This window comes from Petromyzon marinus, chromosome 23, assembly GCF_048934315.1.
Source record: "Petromyzon marinus isolate PM22_M1 ecotype Great Lakes invasive population chromosome 23, UKy_Petmar_22M1.pri1.0, whole genome shotgun sequence".
Lineage (NCBI taxonomy): Eukaryota > Metazoa > Chordata > Hyperoartia > Petromyzontiformes > Petromyzontidae > Petromyzon > Petromyzon marinus.
Genome location: NC_133689.1, coordinates 13592501 through 13600000, shown reverse-complemented (window position 1 = coordinate 13600000; position 7500 = coordinate 13592501). Strand labels below are relative to the sequence as shown.

Sequence of the window (7500 nt, the reverse complement as noted above, 5' to 3'; positions counted from 1 at the left end):
GTTGAATGTTGATTGTTTTATACATATGAGTGTTCGACAGGTCTTTGCAAGCACGGCCTACGACAATATCACCCTGAATGCGACCGATCTCGTCTGATCTCGGAAGCTAAGCATGGTCGAGCCTGGTTAGTACTTGGATGGGAGATTGCCTGGGAATACCAGGTGTTGTAGGCTTTTGCATTGTTGTATCTGGATGGGTCGCTTTTTACACTTCGACTCATCCAGTTAGTGCACCTGCAAATTTCACGTCGATATGGTGTACTGCATTGGGATCAATATTTTTTGTAAAATAGTGTTTGATGCCACTCTTTCGGGGCTAAACCAGGAGCTCAGAATAAACGTTTTCACGAGCGATGACCTCCAGGAGTATAGTTGAATGTTGATTGTTTTATACATATGAGTGTTCGACAGGTCTCTGCAAGCACGGCCTACGACCATATCACCCTGAATGCGCCCGATCTCGTCTGATCTCGGAAGCTAAGCATAGTCGAGCCTGGTTATTACTTGGATGGGAGACTGCCTGGGAATACCAGGTGTTGTAGGCTTTTGCATTGTTGTATCTGGATGGGTCGCTTTTTACACTTCGACTCATCCAGTGAGTGCACCTGCCAATTTCACGTCGATATGGTGTACTGCATTGGGATCAATATTTTTTGTAATATAATGTTTGATGCCACTCTTTCGGGGCTCAACCAGGAGCTCAGAAACAGGTCCCTGCAGAGTGGGCTGGTAGGACAAGTCTCTGCGCTGTCTATTACTGATTTTATACACCCAACAGCACGAGATTTCACTTCGTTAAAGTATTGAAAGGGGATGGACGGACGGACGAACACAGTAATCTATTGCAGGCTGGTACACTCAGTTTACAACTTCGTTTCTACCAGTATAAAGGTTTTTTGAGCGATGACCTCCAGAAGTATAGTTGAATGTTGATTGTTTAATACATCTGAATGTGCGACAGGTCTTTCCAAGCATGGCCTACAACCATATCACCCTGAATGCGCCCGATCTCGTCTGATCTCGGAAGCTAAGCATGGTCGAGCCTGGTTAGTATTTGGATGGGAGACTGCCTGGGAATACCAGGTGTTGTAGGCTTTTGCATTGTTGTATCTGGATGGGTCGCTTTTTACACTTCGACTCATCCAGTGAGTGCACGTGCCAATTTCACGTCGATATGGTGTGCTGCATTGGGATCAATATTTTCTCGAAAAATAATGTTTGATGCCACTCTTTCGGGGCTCAACCAGGAGCTAAGAATAAAGGTTTTATGAGCGATGACCTCCAGAAGTATAGTTGAATGTTGATTGTTTTATACATCTGAATGTGCGACAGGTCTTTCCAAGCATGGCCTACGACCATATCACCCTGAATGCGCCCGATCTCGTCTGATCTCGGAAGCTAAGCACGGTCGAATCTGGTTGGTACTTGGATGGGAGACTGCCTGGGAATACCAGGTGTTGTAGGCTTTTGTATTTTTTGATCTGGATGGGTCGCTTTTTACACTTCCACTCATCCAGTAAGTGCACCTGCCAATTTCACGTCGATATGGTGTACTGCATTGTTATCAATATTTTCTTGTAAAATACTGTTTGATGCCACTCTCTCGGGGCTAAACCAGGAGCTCAGAATAAACGTTTTCACGAGCGATGACCTCCAGGAGTATAGTTGAATGTTGATTGTTTTATACATATGAGTGTTCGACAGGTCTCTGCAAGCACGGCCTACGACAATATCACCCTGAATGCGCCCGATCTCGTCTGATCTCGGAAGCTAAGCATGGTCGAGCCTGATTAGTACTTGGATGGGAAACTGCCTGGGAATACCAGGTGTTGTAGGCTTTTGCATTGTTGTGTCTGGATGGGTCGCTTTTTACACTTCGACTCATCCAGTTAGTGCACCTGCCAATTTCACGTCGATATGGTGTACTGCATTGGGATCAATATTTTTTGTAAAAAACTGTTTGATGCCACTCTTTCGGGGCTAAACCAAGAGCTCAGAATAAACATTTTCACGAGCGATGACCTCCAGGAGTATAGTTGAATGTTGATTGTTTTATACATATGAGTGTTCGACAGGTCTCTGCAAGCACGGCCTACGACCATATCACCCTGAATGCGCCCGATCTCGTCTGATCTCGGAAGCTAAGCATGGTCGAGCCTGGTTAGTACTTGGATGGGAGACTGCCTTGGAATACCAGGTGTTGTAGGCTTTTGTATTGTTGTATCTGGATGGGTCGCTTTTTACACTTCGACTCATCCAGTTAGTGCACCTGCCAATTTCACGTCGATATGGTGTACTGCATTGGGATCAATATTTTTTGTAAAATACTGTTTGATGCCACTCTTTCGGGGCTAAACCAGGAGCTCAGAATAAACGTTTTCACGAGCGATGACCTCCAGGAGTATAGTTGAATGTTGATTGTTTTATACATATGAGTGTTCGACAGGTCTCTGCAAGCACAGCCTACGACCCTATCACCCTGAATGCGCCCGATCTCGTCTGATCTCGGAAGCTAAGCATGGTCGAGCCTGGTTAGTACTTGGATGGGAGACTGCCTGGGAATACCAGGTGTTGTAGGCTTTTGCATTGTTGTATCTGGATGGGTCGCTTTTTACACTTCGACTCATCCAGTTAGTGCACCTGCCAATTTCACGTCGATATGGTGTACTGCATTGGGATCAATATTTTTTGTAAAATACTGTTTGATGCCACTCTTTCGGGGCTAAACCAGGAGCTCAGAATAAACATTTTCACGAGCGATGACCTCCAGGAGTAAAGTTGAATGTTGATTGTTTTATACATATGAGTGTTCGACAGGTCTCTGCAAGCACGGCCTACGACCATATCACCCTGAATGCGCCCGATCTCGTCTGATCTCGGAAGCTAAGCATGGTCGAGCCTGGTTAGTACTTGGATGGGAGACTGCCTGGGAATACCAGGTGTTGTAGGCTTTTGTTATACATATGAGTGTTCGACAGGTCTCTGCAAGCACGGCCTACGACCATATCACTCTGAATGCGCCCGATCTCGTCTGATCTCGGAAGCTAAGCATGGTCGAGCCTGGTTAGTACTTGGATGGGAGACTGCCTGGGAATACCAGGTGTTGTAGGATTTTGCATTGTGGTATCTGGATGGGTCGCTTTTTACACTTCGACTCATCAAGTGAGTGCACCTGCCAATTTCACGTCGATATGGTGTACTGCATTGGGATCAATATTTTTTGTAATATAAAGTTTTATGCCACTCTTTCGGGGCTCAACCAGGAGCTCAGAAACAGGTCCCTGCAGAGTGGGCTGGTAGGACAAGTCTCTGCGCTGTCTATTACTGATTTTATACACCCAACAGCACGAGATTTCACTTCATTAAAGTATTGAAAGGGGACGGACGGACGGACACATTAATCTATTGCAGGCTGGTACACTCAGTTTACAACTTCGTTTCTACCAATATAAAGGTTTTTTGAGCGATGACCTCCAGAAGTATAGTTGAATGTTGATTGTTTAATACATCTGAATGTGCGACAGGTCTTTCCAAGCATGGCCTACGACCATCTCACCCTGAATGCGCCCGATCTCGTCTGATCTCGGAAGCTAAGCAGAGTCGAGCCTGGTTAGTACTTGGATGGGAGACTGCCTGGGAATACCAGGTGTTGTAGGCTTTTGCATTGTTGTATCTGGATGGGTCGCTTTTTACACTTCGACTCATCCAGTTAGTGCACCTGCCAATTTCACGTCGATATGGTGTACTGCATTGGGATCAATATTTTTTGTAAAATACTGTTTGATGCCACTCTTTCGGGGCTAAACCAGGAGCTCAGAATAAACGTTTTCACGAGCGATGACCTCCAGGAGTATAGTTGAATGTTGATTGTTTTATACATATGAGTGTTCGACAGGTCTCTGCAAGCACGGCCTACGACCATATCACCCTGAATGCGCCCGATCTCGTCTGATCTCGGAAGCTAAGCATGGTCGAGCCTGGTTAGTACTTGGATGGGAGACTGCCTGGGAATACTAGGTGTTGTAGGCTTTTGTATTGTTGTATCTGGATGGGTCGCTTTTTACACTTCGACTCATCCAGTTAGTGCACCTGCCAATTTCACGTCGATATGGTGTACTGCATTGGGATCAATATTTTTTGTAAAATACTGTTTGATGCCACTCTTTCGGGGCTAAACAAGGAGCTCAGAATAAACGTTTTCACGAGCGATGACCTCCAGGAGTATAGTTGAATGTTGATTGTTTTATACATATGAGTGTTCGACAGGTCTCTGCAAGCACGGCCTACGACCATATCACCCTGAATGCGCCCGATCTCGTCTGATCTCGGAAGCTAAGCATGGTCGAGCCTGGTTAGTACTTGGATGGGAGACTGCCTGGGAATACCAGGTGTTGTAGGATTTTGCATTGTTGTATCTGGATGGGTCGCTTTTTGCACTTCGACTCATCAAGTGAGTGCACCTGCCAATTTCACGTCGATATGGTGTACTGCATTGGGATCAATATTTTTTGTAATATAATGTTTTATGCCACTCTTTCGGGGCACAACCAGGAGCTCAGAAACAGGTCCCTGCAGAGTGGGCTGGTAGGACAAGTCTCTGCGCTGTCTATTACTGATTTTATACACCCAACAGCACGAGATTTCACTTCATTAAAGTATTGAAAGGGGACGGACGGACGGACGGACACATTAATCTATTGCAGGCTGGTACACTCAGTTTACAACTTCTTTTCTACCAGTATAAAGGTTTTTTGAGCGATGACCTCCAGAAGTATAGTTGAATGTTGATTGTTTAATACATCTGAATGTGCGACAGGTCTTTCCAAGCATGGCCTACGACCATCTCACCATGAATGCGCCCGATCTCGTCTGATATCGGAAGCCAAGCAGAGTTGAGCCTGGTTAGTACTTGGATGGGAGACTGCCTGGGAATACCAGGTGTTGTAGGCTTTTGCATTGTTGTATCTGGATGGGTCGCTTTTTACACTTCGACCCATCCAGTTAGTGCACCTGCCAATTTCACGTCGATATGGTGTACTGCATTGGGATCAAAATTTTTTGCAAAATACTGTTTGATGCCACTCTTTCGGGGCTAAACCAGGAGCTCAGAATAAACGTTTTCACGAGCGATGACCTCCAGGAGTATAGTTGAATGTTGATTGTTTTATACATGTGAGTGTTCGACAGGTCTCTGCAAGCACGGCCTACGACCATATCACCCTGAATGCGCCCGATCTCGTCTGATCTCGGAAGCTAAGCATGGTCGAGCCTGGTTAGTACTTGGATGGGAGACTGCCTGGGAATGCCAGGTGTTGTAGGGTTTTGCATTGTTGTATCTGGATGGGTCGCTATTTACACTTCGACTCATCCAGTTAGTGCACCTGCCAATTTCACGTCGATATGGTGTACTGCATTGGGATCAATATTTTTTGTAAAATACTGTTTGATGCCACTCTTTCGGGGCTAAACCAGGAGCTCAGAATAAACTTTTTCACGAGCGATGACCTCCAGGAGTATAGTTGAATGTTGATTGTTTTATACATATGAGTGTTCGACAGGTCTCTGCATGCACGGCCTACGACCATATCACCCTGAATGCGCCCGATCTCGTCTGATCTCGGAAGCTAAGCATGATCGAGCCTGGTTAGTACTTGGATGGGAGACTGTCTGGGAATACCAGGTGTTGTAGGATTTTGCATTGTTGTATCTGGATGGGTCGCTTTTTACACTTCGACTCATCCAGTGAGTGCACCTGCCAATTTCACGTCGATATGGTGTACTGCATTGGGATCAATATTTTTTGTAATATAATGTTTGATGCCACTCTTTCGGGGCTCAACCAGGAGCTCAGAAACAGGTCGCTGCAGAGTGGGCTGGTAGGACAAGTCTCTGCGCTGTCTATTACTGATTTTATACACCCAACATCACGAGATTTCACTTCATTAAAGTATTGAAAGGGGACGGACGGACGGACGGACACATTAATCTATTGCAGGCTGGTACACTCAGTTTACAACTTCGTTTCTACCAATATAAAGGTTTTTTGAGCGATGACCTCCAGAAGTATAGTTGAATGTTGATTGTTTAATACATCTGAATGTGCGACAGGTCTTTCCAAGCATGGCCTACGACCATCTCACCCTGAATGCGCCCGATCTCGTCTGATCTCGGAAGCTAAGCAGAGTCGAGCCTGGTTAGTACTTGGATGGAAGACTGCCTGGGAATACCAGGTGTTGTAGGCTTTTGCATTGTTGTATCTGGAAGGGTCGCTTTTTACACTTCGACTCATCCAGTTAGTGCACCTGCCAATTTCACGTCGATATGGTGTACTGCATTGGGATCAATATTTTTTGCAAAATTACTGTTTGATGCCACTCTTTCGGGGCTAAACCAGGAGCTCAGAATAAACGTTTTCACGAGCGATGACCTCCAGGCGTATAGTTGAATGTTGATTGTTTTATACATATGAGTGTTCGACAGGTCTCTGCAAGCACGGCCTACGACCATATCACCCTGAATGCGCCCGATCTCGTCTGATCTCGGAAGCTAAGCATGGTCGAGCCTGGTTAGTACTTGGATGGGAGACTGCCTGGGAATACTAGGTGTTGTAGGCTTTTGTATTGTTGTATCTGGATGGGTCGCTTTTTACACTTCGACTCATCCAGTTAGTGCACCTGCCAATTTCACGTCGATATGGTGTACTGCATTGGGATCAATATTTTTTGTAAAATACTGTTTGATGCCACTCTTTCGGGGCTAAACAAGGAGCTCAGAATAAACGTTTTCACGAGCGATGACCTCCAGGAGTATAGTTGAATGTTGATTGTTTTATACATATGAGTGTTCGACAGGTCTCTGCAAGCACGGCCTACGACCATATCACCCTGAATGCGCCCGATCTCGTCTGATCTCGGAAGCTAAGCATGGTCGAGCCTGGTTAGTACTTGGATGGGAGACTGCCTGGGAATACCAGGTGTTGTAGGATTTTGCATTGTTGTATCTGGATGGGTCGCTTTTTGCACTTCGACTCATCAAGTGAGTGCACCTGCCAATTTCACGTCGATATGGTGTACTGCATTGGGATCAATATTTTTTGTAATATAATGTTTTATGCCACTCTTTCGGGGCACAACCAGGAGCTCAGAAACAGGTCCCTGCAGAGTGGGCTGGTAGGACAAGTCTCTGCGCTGTCTATTACTGATTTTATACACCCAACAGCACGAGATTTCACTTCATTAAAGTATTGAAAGGGGACGGACGGACGGACACATTAATCTATTGCAGGCTGGTACACTCAGTTTACAACTTCTTTTCTACCAGTATAAAGGTTTTTTGAGCGATGGCCTCCAGAAGAATAGTTGAATGTTGATTGTTTAATACATCTGAATGTGCGACAGGTCTTTCCAAGCATGGCCTACGACCATCTCACCATGAATGCGCCCGATCTCGTCTGATATCGGAAGCCAAGCAGAGTTGAGCCTGGTTAGTACTTGGATGGGA

At 45.6% G+C, this 7500-nt stretch overlaps 17 non-coding genes and 2 pseudogenes across 17 annotated transcripts; all 19 read left to right on the top strand.

Annotated features, from left to right (window-relative positions):
- The first annotated feature begins 55 nt into the window (after nucleotides 1-55).
- LOC142927644 (5S ribosomal RNA) lies at nucleotides 56-174 on the top strand. Its single transcript, XR_012944567.1, has one exon. It is a non-coding gene; the product is annotated as a 5S ribosomal RNA (ribosomal RNA).
- A 252-nt stretch (nucleotides 175-426) lies between these two features.
- Nucleotides 427-545, top strand: LOC142927445 (5S ribosomal RNA). The gene has a single exon (XR_012944369.1). It is a non-coding gene; the product is annotated as a 5S ribosomal RNA (ribosomal RNA).
- A 431-nt stretch (nucleotides 546-976) lies between these two features.
- On the top strand, nucleotides 977-1095 carry LOC142926358 (5S ribosomal RNA). The gene has a single exon (XR_012943283.1). It is a non-coding gene; the product is annotated as a 5S ribosomal RNA (ribosomal RNA).
- A 252-nt stretch (nucleotides 1096-1347) lies between these two features.
- Nucleotides 1348-1466, top strand: LOC142927409 (5S ribosomal RNA). Its single transcript, XR_012944333.1, has one exon. It is a non-coding gene; the product is annotated as a 5S ribosomal RNA (ribosomal RNA).
- Nucleotides 1467-1719: 253 nt separating this feature from the next.
- On the top strand, nucleotides 1720-1838 carry LOC142926734 (5S ribosomal RNA). Its single transcript, XR_012943658.1, has one exon. It is a non-coding gene; the product is annotated as a 5S ribosomal RNA (ribosomal RNA).
- Nucleotides 1839-2090: 252 nt separating this feature from the next.
- Nucleotides 2091-2209, top strand: LOC142926049 (5S ribosomal RNA). Its single transcript, XR_012942974.1, has one exon. It is a non-coding gene; the product is annotated as a 5S ribosomal RNA (ribosomal RNA).
- A 252-nt stretch (nucleotides 2210-2461) lies between these two features.
- LOC142926236 (5S ribosomal RNA) lies at nucleotides 2462-2580 on the top strand. The gene has a single exon (XR_012943161.1). It is a non-coding gene; the product is annotated as a 5S ribosomal RNA (ribosomal RNA).
- Nucleotides 2581-2832: 252 nt separating this feature from the next.
- Nucleotides 2833-2951, top strand: LOC142928730 (5S ribosomal RNA). The gene has a single exon (XR_012945040.1). It is a non-coding gene; the product is annotated as a 5S ribosomal RNA (ribosomal RNA).
- A 42-nt stretch (nucleotides 2952-2993) lies between these two features.
- On the top strand, nucleotides 2994-3112 carry LOC142926807 (5S ribosomal RNA). The gene has a single exon (XR_012943731.1). It is a non-coding gene; the product is annotated as a 5S ribosomal RNA (ribosomal RNA).
- A 427-nt stretch (nucleotides 3113-3539) lies between these two features.
- LOC142926170 (5S ribosomal RNA) lies at nucleotides 3540-3658 on the top strand. Its single transcript, XR_012943095.1, has one exon. It is a non-coding gene; the product is annotated as a 5S ribosomal RNA (ribosomal RNA).
- A 252-nt stretch (nucleotides 3659-3910) lies between these two features.
- Nucleotides 3911-4029, top strand: LOC142926027 (5S ribosomal RNA). The gene has a single exon (XR_012942951.1). It is a non-coding gene; the product is annotated as a 5S ribosomal RNA (ribosomal RNA).
- A 252-nt stretch (nucleotides 4030-4281) lies between these two features.
- Nucleotides 4282-4400, top strand: LOC142926316 (5S ribosomal RNA). The gene has a single exon (XR_012943241.1). It is a non-coding gene; the product is annotated as a 5S ribosomal RNA (ribosomal RNA).
- Nucleotides 4401-4831: 431 nt separating this feature from the next.
- LOC142928047 (5S ribosomal RNA) lies at nucleotides 4832-4950 on the top strand (annotated as a pseudogene).
- A 252-nt stretch (nucleotides 4951-5202) lies between these two features.
- Nucleotides 5203-5321, top strand: LOC142926834 (5S ribosomal RNA). Its single transcript, XR_012943758.1, has one exon. It is a non-coding gene; the product is annotated as a 5S ribosomal RNA (ribosomal RNA).
- A 252-nt stretch (nucleotides 5322-5573) lies between these two features.
- LOC142927514 (5S ribosomal RNA) lies at nucleotides 5574-5692 on the top strand. The gene has a single exon (XR_012944438.1). It is a non-coding gene; the product is annotated as a 5S ribosomal RNA (ribosomal RNA).
- A 431-nt stretch (nucleotides 5693-6123) lies between these two features.
- On the top strand, nucleotides 6124-6242 carry LOC142926954 (5S ribosomal RNA). The gene has a single exon (XR_012943878.1). It is a non-coding gene; the product is annotated as a 5S ribosomal RNA (ribosomal RNA).
- Nucleotides 6243-6495: 253 nt separating this feature from the next.
- LOC142926026 (5S ribosomal RNA) lies at nucleotides 6496-6614 on the top strand. The gene has a single exon (XR_012942950.1). It is a non-coding gene; the product is annotated as a 5S ribosomal RNA (ribosomal RNA).
- A 252-nt stretch (nucleotides 6615-6866) lies between these two features.
- On the top strand, nucleotides 6867-6985 carry LOC142926315 (5S ribosomal RNA). The gene has a single exon (XR_012943240.1). It is a non-coding gene; the product is annotated as a 5S ribosomal RNA (ribosomal RNA).
- A 427-nt stretch (nucleotides 6986-7412) lies between these two features.
- Nucleotides 7413-7500, top strand: part of LOC142928046 (5S ribosomal RNA) — a 119-nt pseudogene continuing 31 nt past the window's right edge.